We start from the raw sequence: 17346 nt of genomic DNA, 5'->3' as shown, positions 1-17346 counted from the left end.
TATTACATCAACGCAATTTTGGTGATGAGACAGTCTATCTATATAGTGCCACCCACAATTTAGTTATGTTATTCATTGACAAGTTTGGGCTCTCAATACATTTCCTTTCTACACAATGCACATAGACATCATTGTCTCAGTATAGTACCATATCAATATACTTGTCACAGTCTCAAATTATGTCTATAAATATGATCTCAATAGCATGGTGCTCGGATCAGAACATAGTATCACTAACATGTCAACAATATGTTGAAGTCAAAAGTACCTTAAATGATTTGGGAAGGTCGCGAAGCAGTCTCGGTGATGTCAAGACCACTAATGTAATGGTGCTAGAAGGCCTCTAAGGAAGTCGTGATGAAAGGATACTAATGATGGGCAACTCAAGTATAAGAAGCATCAAGGTGAAGATCTCCTCTTCACACAGCAAGTAAGTATTTTTCAATTTTATAATCAGATTTGGTTAAATGATTTCATGATTGCAAGGGGATTTATAAATGTGTTAGATAATAGAAAGTCCTTGCATAGAATAAGGAGGATTGTCATAATCCTCGTAGAAAAGAGTAATCATTGATATCTATGAAAAGGTCTATGAAGGTTAAGCATTGTTTGAATCCATCAAGAGATTCATAGGATTCATATGATATCACTCAAAAGTCCTCTCATACCTAAATAGCAGAAGAAGAGACATAAAGAGAGATATATGAAATGCTAGATATACGCTCGAAAATTAAATTAAAAAAAAAAGTCACTTAGACCAACACAATAGTAAATGTATCAAAGAATGAAGGAATAACTTCATGAAGATCTAGCAAAGATGATAATAAGGTAGTCACCATTGATGAGCAAGGTAAAAAATATCAATGAACAAAGAAGGTTACCTCACCCAACAATTTGTGGTCTCTATGCTAGATAGAGAAAGACAAGTTGTAGTCTATAGTATTAAAGGATAAAATAATTCAACCATGTGCAGAAAGGAAAGGCAAGGTTGGTCCTCAAGCAAAGACAAAAATAACTATAGTTAAGATTCAATGATATAGAAAGATTTTGGAAGCTCATATCATTGAAAGATGGAGGCAGCTGAAGAAAAGGGCCAAAGAAAGAGGGAGTAACAAATCTCTCCTATGAGTAAGATAATATTCCTCGCAAAAGAGTCCTATCATAAGCTCCTAAATATTGTGTTATAAGATATGACAATAATAAGATGCATCATGGCATTGTGGAAGCATGAGAAACAAGAGCTCGTAACATCTCCATAAGGATCCTGAAGGACAAAAATCCATGGCAGACAACATGTAGGATATACAGCTCTTGGGAACCTTAGTGGACATTGAAGGAAAGAAAGGAGTCATCTAAGGTTGATCATACATCAAGTCAAAAAGGAAACATCTGCCAGTTGGGGATAAACAAGATTCTCAAAATTATCTAATGGAATCCTCATCGTAAGGTTCACTAATCTAGAGAGGAAGCAAGTCTTTCAACAAGAACTCCAACTTATGGAATCCATGAGATAATGATGTGATGACATGAAGTAGATCAAGGGATTGGAGATCTCTTCAATCAAGGAAGCTGCTGGAAGAAGCTTCGATGACCTGAAGGTAAAATAAGGTATGTATGCTTGTGTTTAATATTATAATGACATGTCATATGGTTTCAGGTAAAATGGATCATTACTTCTATCTTGAGAAGCATGATCAAGAGACAAAGGATCTCCTCCTCTAAAAAGATGCAGGAAGGCACAAGTCACACTAGATTAAATCAACATAATATGTCCTCATATGAAGTATGAGGTGGTTGACTACAATTAAGAAACTCTGATTGTAAGCACCTCGGAAGGAAACATGTAAGGAAGGAAGAGATAGTGAGATATGCTACCCCAATGAAGGCAATCAACATCCAAAGACCAAGAAGACTTGACTAGGAAATCTCCCGGAAAGATATGAAGACTCTGATGGAAAAGATGAAGACCCTTGATAATGGACATCTTTGGGAGATGTGTTAACATGAATGAAGGATGTTGATACCTACAGGAAGATGTCATGATGAAGAGCCACCTAGTAAGGTATGATTTAAATTAATGTTATGATTTGATTTCTTGAATAATATGTGGATGAGTGCATGCAGGGCTACTAGAACAAGAATTGTAAATACAAGTACAACTGGCATTCATGTGGTGGATGGAAATTCCTGAAAGAAGCATGAAGGGAAAGAAGTAGCTACATGATGAAGGTTACAAATATGTATCAAGAAGGCTACTTTCCACGAAGAAATGAATGACATGACAAAATAAGAAGGAAAGTGATCAATGGTTGTTGCCCTACACGAAAGAAGCTCAACTAAAATTCAAGACATCGAGGAGAGAAGTTGATCACGCTGCTGACGAACCCACAAAGAAGAAGTTGCTGATGTATAAAAGAGTCCCTAGATAAGAGGGAGCTTTGACAGGTCCCTGATCAAGAGGGAGTTTGAATTAGATCACCCTGATTACAAAGGAGTGACAATTGTGTTTTTCCATTTCATGTGTCATGCACTAGACTAGGACTAACAACCTTAAGTCTAGATGAAGGCCATGAATGGAAATGTAGACACATTATAGACACAATATTCTTGTCTTCACTTGGGAAGAAAGAATGGGAGGATTGGGTAATCATCTAGCATCCGATACTCTTTGAGGATGTGTAGGGCATCCAAGATAATAGTAGGCAAGAGGATCGATATTCTTTGAGGGTTGGGAACCCAAGATAAGAATAGTCCTAGAATGTCATACTTAGTGAACACCCGGGTGGGTATGTACCTTGAGAGACAATGATGAAGGTGTCTATAAATCATTGGTCTCGCGAGCATTGTAGCTCATGATCTCATGGAGAGATGGAGCTGTTAGTCAAACCCTTGCACTATGAGAATGTTGATTGATATGATGCTATACATATGGGATTACCAATTTGATTCTTCTTATGAGACATTCTTTAGATTGAGAATAACCAAGTACCATTGTAAATACCTGCCTAGTTAAGAGGGATTGTTGAAAAAAAAGGGTAACTAGGTTCGATATTTTTCGATCTTTGTACTTGCGAAGAAAAAAAATTATTATTTTTATAAATTATATGGATGAGTTTCTTGCTCATTCTATAGGTATAGGAAAGTCAAAGAGTCAAAATTATATTGAAGAGCTCTTCTTGAGCATTTATGTAATGAACATAAGTCAACCTAGTGTCAAGCAACCCTCAAAGGCAAGCACCATCCTTCAAAGAAGAAGCCTACAAACAAAATACATCATGTTGGCTTGCAAATATATATTAAATAATATATAGAGATGACATGTCGGCTCAGTAAATAGACACCACGGTTCACAATGACACGTCGGCTAATATGGAAGACAAACCATTATATATACCCAGCTGGGGTATCTGCGAAACACAGGAAAATTCAGACATCTCTACAACTTCAGATGAGTACAGAGGTACAAAATTTTGGATGGGTACAAAGGTACAAAAATTCGGATGGGTACAACAGGGTGCAGGAACTCAGTTTCACTGTAATTTTCGATGGGTAGAGTGAGTAAAGGATCTCAAATACTTCTGAAATCTCGGTGGTGATTACAATACGTAATTACAGTGTAACCTTCTTGGTGGCGACAATCTCGGCATAGCTGTAACAATAAGGATCTCAGTGTAGGGAAGAAAAACACAGTCACGTTCTTGACTTAATTATTATGATGAGGATCTAAGTGATACTCTCTCGGCATACTTCTAGATGTTGTGATAAGTCTTAGTATATTTGTGACAAGGATATCTACTATCTCGACATACTACTAAATATAATCATGATCTTGATGGAAGACCATCTAGATGCAACACTCTTATATGTACATGTCTCAGTATAAGATCTCATTGTTATGATCTCTATGAAGATGCAATAGTGTTGCAACATTAGTGACCTCAAAGATGACCTTGATAGTGCAGCAGTAATGAAGAATTCAGTGAAGTAGCATTGTTGATGATGACCTCAACAACAAGAAGAGGATTGGTGACTTGGTCTTGGAGTGACCTAGTAGGTCAAAGGTTATGATCTTAGTGTTCATCAATTGAATCTCCATAAGAAAAATTCCATGCGGGTTTTCCTTTCCAAGAGGGAGAGGTTCTTGGCCCTCGCAAAATGCCAACATCTTGTGTTCTTGTCTCTTTGTTTTTGGTAGAAGTTTGATGAAGTAAACACACACACTAATAATAATAAGAAGATCAAGCTAAGATAAATTGTAAAAGCACTTCACAAATTATTATCAAGTCTAGAAGAATCTTACTAATGTTCACAGCATTGGATTAAGAGCATGCATCTGCATAAAAATGTGTGCATGTTTTAATTATTGATTTATTGTTAGATTTTATGATAATAAGATTATGTTATAAACATTTTTTATTACAACGGGTCACTTTTTATCATTAAATTTTTTTTAAATGCCCAACTTGAAACATATAAATAGCAAACCTTTCACTTCACTTTCAAATCCAAAAAGAACGTCCTTCCAAATCCACGATCGACGGTTACATTGGGCTCCGTGCGGAGCGGGTGTATTTCAAAATTTAATAATCTCTACGGCTCTGTGCGTGGCGGATTTGAAAGAGGTAAAATTCGAATGCATTTGAAATCCCTAAGCTCCGATATATCATTATGCCGTAGTCTTTCACGCGACTTTTTGAAAGCCTTTGAAAATCCGGCAGTGATTTATTGAAATCGAAGTTTGATAACTAGTTTCTGCACAATGAAAGCCTCCCAGGGGTTTTTCAGGGTGCTGAATCCGAATATGCAGTTAAAAAACCATTTTAACTGCAACAAATCATGATTTCATCTCAATTTCTTCGGCCGGATTCCGTCACCGGAATCTCAAAAAGTCGCATTATAGACAACTCCTATCATTATCACATTTACACAGCAAACGAAAAATGAACAGGGCAACCGCACTTGCAAGCTTGGCCGACAAACAGAGGAAGAGCAGAGAGTATCGGCCTTTCATGGCTGGGAGATGGTGGGCAAGCGGAAGAGTAGAAAGTATTGGCCTTCCATGGCTGGGAGATGGCGGGCAAGGGGAAGAGTGGAGAGTATCGGCCTTCCATGGAGTAGAGCAGAAGAAATTAGAAATTGGAGTAGAACTTTGTGCTATAGAACTCCGTGTATTTTAATACCGTGTTTTCTTTTTGGAGCATGGCCATGCTTACTTGTTTATACCTTGAATTCCGCCTGTGCATTTTTTTTGGTTTTTTTATTTAATTTGTTTCTGTTTTGAAATGGTGTGTTGGTTTAGATTTGGTTTGTCTGGTGTTTGTTTGGTTCTGGCTTGACGAGGTCGGGGTCAAGAGGGTTAAGAGGGAGAGTGACGAGGTCGGGGTCAAGAGGGTTAAGAGGGAGAGTGATGCTGCAATTAATTTAATGGTGAAGATGGGATCGCTGATTTAATGGTGAAGATGGAGAAGGTATATATTATTTTATTTGTTATTTAATATTTTGATGGTAATTTTACTGTCTTATGGATATATTATTATTTTGTAAAATATTTTATCTTGATTTTTTGGGTTAACTTGTGCTGATTACTCTTCAATTGCAGATCAAGTGCAGAGGAAGGAAGAATGATACAATCAGGAAGGAAGAATTACTCCACATATGCTCTGCATTTTTTTGGTTGCAGGTGAGTATTAATTTTTGGTTTCTCTCTTATCTAATTAATTTTTATTAGCATTAATTTGTGGTTTCTCTTATATCTAATTATTTTTTATTGGGTATAAGGTAGGTGTGTTTAATAAGATCAGGGTTTAAATATACCTGTATGATACAGAAAGGTGGGGAAAAATTTCATGATCTTTGGTGTTTTTCTTGGTTATTCAATGTCTTTGGGTTTTATTTTTTGGTACTGGTCATTTTCAAAAGGGTTATTAATGTTGATTAGTGCTAGCATAAAACCTTCTAAACTTCTAATGCTTATATCTTATGAAGGAATTTGGTCTATCTATAAAAAAGAATTAAAAAGAACTAGAAACTGTTTGTGAGTAAAATTTTATTTGAATTTTATTATAATTCTTTTTCTCCCTGCTTTTTGCAAACATATTTCAGTCATTGGCCTTTCTTTATTTAGGGTTTAGATACACTTGTACTATGCAGGCCAAATGTTGGGAAAATTTCATAATCTTTGATGTTTTTAGTGGTTATTCAATGTCTTTGGGTTTTATTTTTAGGTACTGGTTATCTTCAATAGGGTTATTGATGTTGATCACTGGCAACATAAAACCATTTAATGCTTAAATCTGAAGAAGAATTTGGGGTTTCTAGAAATTTTCTTTTAGAAACTGTTTTGTAGATGTTCAATATGTGAGTAAATTTTTATTTCAATTTTATTATAATTCTTTTTCTCCAGATTTTGGTCATTGGCAGTATTTTATTTAGGCTAGTGACCCAGTCCAAGCCATGTTGAGCTTATAAACTAATGGGCTGAGCTTATAAACTAATACTTATTTCCGGGTGAGATTATTAAACATTCAGTGACCTGTAGCAGTTAATTGGTGTGAACATAAAAACCATCCTAAGCCCAAAGAAAATTTTGGGTTTCCAGAATTTTCTTTTTAGACTGTTTGAGTTACCAAAATTTTTTTAGACACTATTTGTAGGAGTTCAATAAGTAAGTTAAATTTTATTCCAATTCTATTATAATTCTCTTAGCTTCTGCATTTTGCAAACTGAATTTGGTCATTGTCCCTATTTAGCTGAGTGAACCACAATTGAGGCCATGCTGAGCTTATAAAGTATAGCACACATTTGGGATGAGATTATTAACCAATCATATTCATCAATCTCCATTTATTGGTTTTCTCAACCAGCTTGAGCAAAGTACTTTTAGGGAGCATCCATAGACTTACTAGTCCTAGAGAAACAGTGCTGGTATGCCATCTAAGATGGATGGAATGAGACCTCCCAGGCACCTGCATTAGATGGAAACACATCAGGTAGGCAAAAGCACACTTAAAGCAAGACTTGTATGAAGACATTTAGATTAGGCAACATCTCATTATGCAAGCTCACACTTTGAATTAAGTCCTATTTAGAAAATTATGGTTTCATGGATTTGTTCTTCCCTATCTAAGTGTAAGCAAGTTGCCTGGTATCAACTCACAATAGGTGTGCTAGGGGTGACCTAGCATAGTTAAGGAAAGAGGGTTCAAATACTTATCTTTGACCTATCTCTTTCCAAAATCAATATCTACATTAATGGTTTGGAAAAGGTTGAAAAGGAGTGTAGTTCCTACATTTTCCTTCCTATTCAGTCTACCGCAAACATTTTTGTAGCTCATGCCCATAAAAATGCCTTTTATATTTTTCAATTTTAAGAGATTACTACACTTGTCTATAAGCATTGCATTCCCTTGCATATCGATCTTAGAGGGACAGAGCCCAACTCCTTGCTTATGTTTTAGTGTGTTTATTTATGTACCTAGTACTATCTAAGTGTAAGCAAGTTTCTTGGGATGAACCAACAATAGGTGTGCTAGGGGTGACCTAGGTACTTGGCAGTGGTTAGCACCTTTGTTTAGTCTAAGGCCAGGAAAATCTTAGGTATGTGATTTTTTCTAATGAGTAGCTTCCTTTTTATTCTACATAATATTAACTTTAAACAGATTCACCTGTCTTTGTCAAAAATCAATACCTACATTAATGGTTTGGAAAAGGTTAAAAAGGAGTGTAGTTCGGACATCTTCCTTCCTATTCAGTCTACTGCAAACATTTCTGTAGCCCAGGCCCATAAAAATGCCTTTTATATTTTTCAATTTAAAAGAGTACTACACTAGTCTTTAAGCATTGCATTCCCTTGCATATTGATCTTAAATGGAGAGAACCCAACACCCTCCTTGTGTTTCTAGTGTGTTTATTTATGCCAATGACTGCTAGTATTGGAGAGTAAGAATGGAATATCCCTCTAGAATTCACCCATTAGAAGCAATGATTGTAATTGTTGATTCATAATGATGTCAATGAAAAGAATATGCCCATGAAGCTATGAGCAAGAGGGGTATTCTGGATGGGGTGCAAGAACATCAGGCTAGTAAACATTCAGATGAACTTGGGCATTCTTGTTAGTTGGATGCCAATGGTGAAAAGCTTTTTATTGAGATGATCACCTACTGTGCACCCAATAATTGGGAATGGTGGGCTGATACATCACTCTTAACCAAGAAGAGACCAATTCACAACTTACAATAATTGACCAATAACAGGTGGAGAATGGCATTCTTCTATGGCTGTTTTCTTAAAATATAGAATTAGGTATTATATATGTGCAATTCTTAATAAAAATCAGATGGCCTGAAAATGTATACCCTAGTCTCTTAGGTCTTTTTTGAGTTTTTGTAGCATATCAACAGACCTCTCATCTTTTGCATATTCAGTTGATAATGTTTTTTCCATCCCATTTCTACCATAGATATATGTGCAATTCTTATTAAAAAATCAGATTTCCTTTTTGAGTTTTTGAAGCATATCAACAGACCTCTCATCTTTTGCATATTCAGTTGATAATGTTTTCTCCATCCCATTTCTACCATAGATATATGTGCAATTCTTATTAAAAAATCAGATTGCCTGAAAATGTATACCCATTGCCTTAGTCTTTGGATCCTTTTTGAGTTTTTTAGCATATCAACAGACCTCTCATCTTTTGCATGTTCAGTTGATAACGATTTTTTCATCCCATTTCTACCATAGATATATGTGCAAATCTTATTAAAAAATCAGATTGCCTTTTTGAGTTTTTGTAGCATATCAACAGACCTCTCATCTTTTGCATATTCAGTTGATAATGTTTTTTCCATCCCATTTCTACCATAGATATATGTGCAATTCTTATTAAAAAATCAGATTGCCTGAAAATGTATACCCATTGCCCTAGTCTTTGGATCCTTTTTGAGTTTGGTAGCATATCAAAAAAACCCCTCATCTTTTGCATATTCAGTTGACAATGTGTTTTCCATCCTATTTCTATTTCTACCAAAGATATGGTACGCAGCTCAGATAACATAGATAAGAAATCGACTGAAACATTATTTATTTATGCCCTTCTTGTATTGAATTTCAAAGTAAAAAACTTGTAGTTTACTTTCCTACTTCACTAAAATTCCACTGGGAAAATAAATACTTCAAAGCTTCATGCTCCATTTGGATTTGGAGGTGCTGTCCGAATAAATATGGCTTGAATTTTTCTGTAACATAAAAGTCAAAATTTCCTAATCATAGATACATAATAACTTCTCCTTGTCAATCACAATAGGCTACTGAATTGCATGACCACTGTGTTTATGCCAGTTCCTAATACATCATATTTCACTTCAAAAGTCTATGAGAAATATGGCTGGGCCTTTTTCATTTGTAAGAAGGTAGCCCCCTGCAACCTCCATCCATTGGCCACTCTGTTCATGCCAGTTCCTAAAGCATCATATTTCACTTCAAAAGTCTATGAGAAATATGGCTGGGTCTTTTTCATTTGTCAGAAGGTAGCCCCCCTACCTTCTATTAATCCTTATTGGTAAGATCTGTGAGCTGCACCATGTTGCTTCCAAAAACATAACTTCTTATATAAATTATCCACACTCCTGGGAGTTGGTCCGTCAAGAAATAAGGAGTGAAATTCAAGAAAAAAAAGACTGAAACAGAGCCCACCTTGGATGATTGAGAAAATTATCAGGCTTTAGGCTCCTTGATCACGATTTGATGGGAAGCAAAACTAGCCGTTTTTCATTCTAAATATATTGTCCTTTATACGGAAAAATAGCGAGGGAATCAATTGTAGAAAAACTTTAGTTACTAATAAAGTCATTCAAGTTCATCTTCTGTTATAAGTATTTGACAGATGCTTGAGTGTTAGAGTTTTCATAGATAAGAAGGTAGCCTCTCTGTAGCCTCCAACCAGTTAACTCTATCCTTATTAGTAAGACAATTGAGAGATGCTTGAGTGTTAGAGTTTTCATAGATAAGAAGGTAGCCTCTCTGTAGCCTCCAACCAGTTAACTCTATCCTTATTAGTAAGACAATTGAGATGTGCCCTGGCTTCCAAAACCCTAGAAAAAATTCCTATGTAAATTGCATATTCTATTAAGTTCTCTCAATTGAGTCACATGTTTGGGAGTTGGCCAATCAAGGAAGTAGGTGTGAAATTCAAATAATAAAGAATGAAGTGGAGCAAGCCCTAGATGATTGAGAAAATTGTCAGGCTTCAGGTTCCTTGATCATCACAATTTGATAGGAAGAAAAACTAAACCGTTTTTCATTCTAAATATGGTGTGTTATTTGCCACAATAATGTTTATTGTTGGGATAAATGGAACTAATGAAGTTATTTAGTTTCACCTTATGTACAAGTATATGACAGATGCTTGCTTGAGTGTTACAGTTTGCATAGGTAATAAGGGAGCCCTTTTGCAGCCTCCATCCATTTGAATCGATCCTTATTGGTAAGATTGGTGATGTGTGCTATGATGCTTCCAAAACCCTTGACAGGCTATGTAAATTGGCTATGCCAGTCACATTCCTGGGAGTTGGCTAATCCAGGATTAAGAAGTGAAATTCAAGAAATAAAGCTGAAACAAAGCTAGCTCTCTAGATGATTGAGAAAATTGTTAAGCCTCAGATTTACTGATCACAAGTTGATAGGAAGCAAAACTAATGGTTTTTCATTTTAAGTATTTTGTCTCCTTTGCCACAATAATGCAGGTGGGTTAAATGGAAATATACTGAGAAAATCAATTGTAGACAAACTTAAATTACTAATGAAGTCATTCTGTTTCATTTGCTGTTGCAAGTTTTTGACAGATTTCTGCTTGAGTGTTATAGTTTGCATAGACAAGAAGGTAGCCCCTTTGCAGCCTCTGCATCCATTTAAATCCATCCTTATTGATAAGATAAGTGAGGTGTGCCATGATGCTTCCAAAACCCCCCTTGATAAACTTCCTATATAATTTGCATATTCTATTAATTTCTCTCAACTAAGTCACATTGTTGGGAGTTGGGCAGTCTAGGAATAAGGAGTAAAAATTCAAAAAGAAAGAGTGAAACAGAACAAGCCCTGGATGATTGACAAAATAGTCAGGCTTCAAATTCCTTGATCACAATTTGATAGGAAGGAAGCATAACTAACTATTTTTCATTTTAAGTATCATGTGTGTTTCTGCCACAATAATGTTGGGATAAATTGAAATATACTGAGATAATCAGTTGTAGACTAACTTAAGTTACTAACGAAGTCACTCAGTTTCATTCTGATACAAGTATTTGAAAGATGCCTGCTTTGCAGTGTCCACTGATTTAAATTGATCGTAGTTGGTAAAATCAGTGAGGTTTGCTATGATGCTTCCAAAACTCTTGACAAACTTTCTATATAAAATGCATATTCTATTAAGTTCTCTCAACTCAGTCACATTCTTGGGAGTTGGCCAGTAAAGGAACAAGGAGTAAAAATTAAAGAAATAGAGAGTGAAAAAGAGAAAGCTCTTAATGATTGAGAAAATTGCCAGGCTTCAGATTCCTTGATCACAATTTGATAGGAAGCATAACGTTGGGATAAATGAAAATGTGTCTCAACTAAGTCACATTCTTGGGAGTTGGCCAGTCACATTCAAAAAGAAAGAGTGAAATAGAGCAAGCCCTGGATGATTGAGAAAATCGTCAGGCTTCCCATTCCTTGATCACAATTTGATATAGGGAGCGGAAATTATTTTTCATTTTAAGTATCACGCTTCCCATTCCTTGATCACAATTTGATATAGGGAGCGGAAATTATTTTTCATTTTAAGTATCACGTGTCTTCTGCCACAATGATGTTAGACAAACTTAAGTTACTAATGAAGTCATTAAGTTTAACTTTCTGTTACAAGTTTTTGACAGATGCCTGCTTGCCTGCTTGAGTGTTACTGTTTGCATACATAAGAAGGTAGTCCCTTTGCAGCCTCCATCCATTAACTGATCCTTATTGGTAAGATCAGTGAGGCGTGCCATGATTGATCCTTATTGGTAAGATCAGTGAGGTGTGCCATGATGCGTCCGAAACCCTTGACAAACTTGCTATATAAATTGCATATTAAAGTTCTCTCCACTGAGTCATATTCTTGGGAGTTGCCAGTCCAGTAAGGAGTAAAATTCAGGAAATAAAGAGTGAAACACAGAGGCAGATGACAGAAAATTGGCAGGCTTCAAGTTCCTTGATCACAATTTGATTAGAAGCAATTTGTCAGGCTTCAGGTTTCTTGTGTTCTTGGCCAGAATGATGTTGGGATAAATAGAAATACACATAGAGAATGACTTGTAGACAAGTTTAAGTTAGTAATGAAATCATTTAGTTTCACCTTCTGTTAGAAGTATTTGACAGATCTTGAGCGTTACAGTTTGCCATGTAGAATGAGCTTTTCTTTTATAATATTAATTCCTTGTATTTCCTTTATCTATTCAGTTGGACAAACTTTTTGAATAATGAATTACAAAAGTGCAATGTGGTGAGTGTGAATTGAACATGCAACCTTCACATCTTCAGTCTAATGCTCTCCAAACTGAGTTGTCACACTACTGAATAGACAAAGGGGCTTTTACTCGGCACTATATGTTACAGGTCGAAAATTTTTGTCATCCTGTAAGGGGAATATTCTGTCATGGCCAGTATCAGTATTTGACCCTGATAAAATAAAAACAGGTCAATTGTTGTACCATATGTAAAACATACTGAATGGTACAATGGGTTTTGTAATTTATAATGGGTGTACATCGCTATTAATTCAAAAAGGACTGAATTCAGTATGTCTTGCGATTTGGGCTTCGATCACTGTCCCATCAAGTTACTAAATTACTTACCTAATGATTCGAAGAGTTACTTCCCTGAGTGACTTCTGTGAGCGCAATGACCTCCCATCGGAGAGTCTGGCACACCTTTTTGATAGTTTATGTTTTTATAACCAATTCATTATGAAATAAAAAATCCAGCAAGCAGCGACCCGCTCGCAATAAAAAATTAAATCAAGATGTAAGACACCCATGCATGTGAAAATCAAGAGATAGTTCCGTAGCGCTCAGCCTGTCTCGGCTCTTTCCCCACCCAGGCTGAACACCCAATCAGGCAGGCTTAAAGCATATTTCTTATGGTATGTCTTTATCTCTCTAATAAAGTTTCCAGTCCAATAGGGAAACCAGAAGGAAATCCTTCAGTCGTTCTCTGCAAGTAGCGTCCTATTTTCTTTTCGATATAGATGCCTAGTTGCTGTTCGCGTGGATTCAGTTGCTTACCTTGAATCAGTTCAGTTAATCTTTAACAGTTGCTTACCTTGATTCAGTTGCTTGCCTTGATTCAGTTGCGCTTACCTTGAATCAGTTGCTTACCTTGATTCAGTTGCTTGCCTTGATTCAGTTGCGCTTACCTTGAATCAGTTGCTTACCTTGATTCAGTTGCTGATATTGTTTTTGTAATGGTGAAAGTTAATTATTGTGTTTTGTTTTTAATATTTAATAGTAAATTTGTGATTGAAAATTTATTTATTTTCTATGTTACGAAACAGGTGTAAATTGACGGAAAGGGGAGAGGGGGCTCTTGAAACAGGTATCAAGAAAGTAGATTAGAAGAAATAGGAAGTGTTTAGACTCAAAGCAGAGCTTTGATGCAGAGTGCTGTGACAGAAAGTCATATGTGAAAAGGTAAATTAAATTCTTCTTACAATTTTATGTGGGAGTGAAAAATTATTTTGTATTGCATGATATTTTGAATGTCATTTTAAACAAATAATAATTGTTTTTGTTATTTATTTACTATTTTGAAATAGAAATATTATTAAAACTATAATTTCCTTGTGGTATGAAACAGAGATCAAGAAGGTATCACATATCAAGTATCAAGTGTTATTGAAGATGGTATTACATTTTGTAATTGTAAATTGTAGTGTATTTTTTGATGTACTCACTCACAAACTATACTGTTAATACATAATCAGATTTTTCTTTTGAGAAGGGGTTGACCCTTCTCACAACCTTCAAAGATAGCATGGCCAAAGCTATCTTGGAGGAGTGTCATTTTTGTTTGTTTGTTTTTATTTTTATTTTTATGTTTTGGTGTATTTTCATTTTTTCCAAAGGTAGTGTTTATTTGTAAAATTTTAATTATATTTATTCAGATGACTTTTAATGATAACTTCACATTTCAAAATTTGATTGATCATATTCACATTTTTTTCCAGGCAAACAATTGTTTTCACATGATATTCTTATATAACACCTACAAATGGCCACCCATGATTTAGTGAAAATAAGCTCATAAACTTACATTATTCACAATTTTTTCACATTTACAAATTTTACAACTACAAATGAGCATAAATGATTCAGTAAAAATAAAATTATAATATTGCATTATACACAATTTTTTTACATTCACTTTTTCTTTTCACATGATACTATATAACAAGCACAAATAATTTAGCAAAATGAACTCATAAAATTATATTATTCACATTTACAATTCTTTCATATGATACCCTTGTATAAAAACCACTAATGATTTTGTAAAAATGAACTCATAAATTACATCTAAAAATTTTGATTCAAGATTAACTCACATTTAAAATTATCTTTAAAATTTTGTTATTTAATAAAAATTAATATTTAAAAAATAAACTCATAAATTATATCTAAAAATTTTGATTCAATATTAACTTTCACATTTAAAATTATCTTTAAAATTTTGTTATTTAATAAAAATTAATATTTAAAATTTATACAAATAAGACCACCAAATTTTTAAGATATGACACTAATTTCTTTTATAGTTATTAATGTTGAGTTGTAATGTGCTTTGTTGTGTTGTGTTGTTGTGTTGTGTAATGTGTTGTTGTATTGTAATGTGTTAAGTGTTGTTTGTGTATATATGATTATACATATGACATTGTGCTCAATATGATGTATTTTAAATTAATTTAAAGTTATGAAAATTTAATGGTTAAAAGTAAAAATATTAGTTTTAAAAACATTTGTACATTATGACATGGTTAACATGCATTGGTTATGAATATGTATTTTGGCTAAATTTTTATTTCTATTATAATAAAAATAGATATGCATGTGGTTTTTAATTTTACATTTTAAAATTATACATTTACATCTCTTCATATAATATCATATTTATTGCAACAATAACAACAATTAAATCATTAAAAATAAATATATCAATTTTCAAAGGTCATAATATATCACCACATATACATATTAAAAATGTTACTCTTAACAACTTTCAAAAGTATGATGTTAAAGTATGAGAAATGCTTTTTAATTTGAAATATAATTTTCTATTTTTTTAGTAGTTTCAACATATTTTAAAAATGTTGCTCCTCACAACTTTTCAAGTAATTTTGTTAATCATAATTTTATTATAAAAGTGAAATTTAAAAATGATATCTAATTTAATGGATTTATATATATATTTTGTTTTGTTTTTTTTTTTTTTTTTTACATTATAATATTACAAATTTTTATTTTTTAATTTGATTAATTTGTACATGTTAAAATGATGAATTTTATGTCTTTTAAAAATATGTTTATTTGTATTATTTTTTAACTTAATTAATTTGTAATGTGATATTGTGATGTATGGGGTAGTCAAATTTTATGTTATTTTTTAATTTATTTAATTTGTATATGTTAAATGATGAATTTTATGTCTTTAAAAAATAATGAATAAAATATTTTATAGAAATGTTTATTTTTATTATTATTATTTTTTAATTTAATTAATTTGTAATGTAAAATATTTTATAGAAATGTTTATTTTTATTATTATTATTTTTTAATTTACTTAATTTGTAATGTATCTGGCTGATTTGTTTTAGGTAAATTGAACATTGTAATATTAGAAATTTGTGTGTGTATTTGTATTTTTATTAGTTTTTAATTTAATTAATTTGTATATGTTTAAATGAAGAATTTTATGTCTTGGAAAAAATATAAATTAGTAATATATTTGATAAATATGTTTATTTTTATTATTTTTTCATTTAATTAATTTGTAATGTGATGTTGTGATTGATGGGGGGTAATGTGATTTGTTTTAAGGAAATGGAAAGTTATTAAGAATTTATGTTTAATTTCTTTTAATTTTTTTTTTTTTTAATTTGTACATTGTAATATTAGAAATTTATTTGTATTTTTATTAGTTTTTAATTTAATTAATTTGTATATGTTTAAATGAAGAATTTTATGTCTTTAAAAAATATAAATTAATAATATATTTGATAAATATGTTTATTTTTATTATTTTTTTAATTTTATTAGAGATTATATGTTTGATAAATATGTTTATTTTATTATTTTTTAATTTGATAAATTTCTAATGTGATATTGTGATGTATGTGAGTAATGTGATCAGGTTATTAAAAATTGATGTTTAATATTTTTTTTTTTGGTAATTTGTAGATTGGAATATTACAAATGTATTTTTATTATTTTTTAATTTAATTAATTTGTTGGTGTTAAATTGATGAATTTTATGTCTTTTAAGAATATAAATCAATAATACATTTAATAAATATGTTTATTTTATTTTATTTGTATGAATTCCTTGAAATAATAATGTATATTGTCTCTAACTACTCATTTTAAAATTTGATTTTTAACAAGTTCACATTATCTTTATTTATATCAATCACTCTTTATGTTATAAAGTATGATTATTAACCTATGGTATTTCTTTCATATGAAAACCTTTTATACCTAAAATAAGTGAGTTGATACTTGAGTGGTTATTTCCTATAACATGTAAACACACGGCTAAAACTATCATGGTAAAGTCTATTTTTGAATTAAATTAATAATTTTATTATTAATTATTAAGTTTTAATTAAATTTCAATTTCAATATTAATATTAATTTTTTGGTTTTGCAAATAATAAATTTATGGTAAAAGGTATAATGATTTTGTGGCAAAGTATTTTTTCATTATTATTATTTAAATTAATAATTGAAATATTAATTTTAATTTTGTAGTTTGGCAAATAATATATTTATAGTAAAAATTATTTTTGATCAAGTGATATATAGTTGAGTGATTCATTAAAAATGAACTTATTGTGATGTATGGGAGTAATGTGATTAGGTTATTAAAAATTGGTCTTTAATAAAATATTATTTTTTACAAATTTGTACATTGTAATATTAGAAATTCGTATTTGTATTTCTATTAGTTTTTAATTTAATTAAATTGTATATGTTTAAATGAAGAATTTTATGTCTTCTAAAAATATCAATTAATAATACATTGATAAATATGTTTATTTTTATTATTTTTTAATTTAAT

The 17346-nt window shown here is 32.2% G+C and overlaps 1 long non-coding RNA gene across 2 annotated transcripts in view; it reads left to right on the top strand.

Annotated features, from left to right (window-relative positions):
- Positions 1–4918: 4918 nt before the first annotated feature.
- Positions 4919–17346, top strand: part of LOC149145610 (uncharacterized) — an 82891-nt gene continuing 70463 nt past the window's right edge. Inside the window, exons 1-4 of one of the 2 annotated variants that reach the window (XR_016264730.1) lie at positions 4919–5468; positions 5600–5680; positions 13568–13703; positions 13870–14201. This is a non-coding gene — a long non-coding RNA (uncharacterized LOC149145610). Of the gene's footprint in view, positions 5469–5599; positions 5681–13567; positions 13704–13869; positions 14202–17346 lie in introns of those variants that run through there. The other variant, XR_016264731.1, reaches the window with a different exon arrangement.

Source organism: Pinus tabuliformis, chromosome X (assembly GCF_031772625.1).
Source record: "Pinus tabuliformis cultivar Carrire ecotype Pingquan chromosome X, CPIR1, whole genome shotgun sequence".
NCBI classification, from domain to species: Eukaryota; Viridiplantae; Streptophyta; class Pinopsida; order Pinales; family Pinaceae; genus Pinus; species Pinus tabuliformis.
The sequence above is the reverse complement of the archived record's forward strand: the minus strand, read 5'-3'. Positions and strand labels throughout refer to the sequence as shown.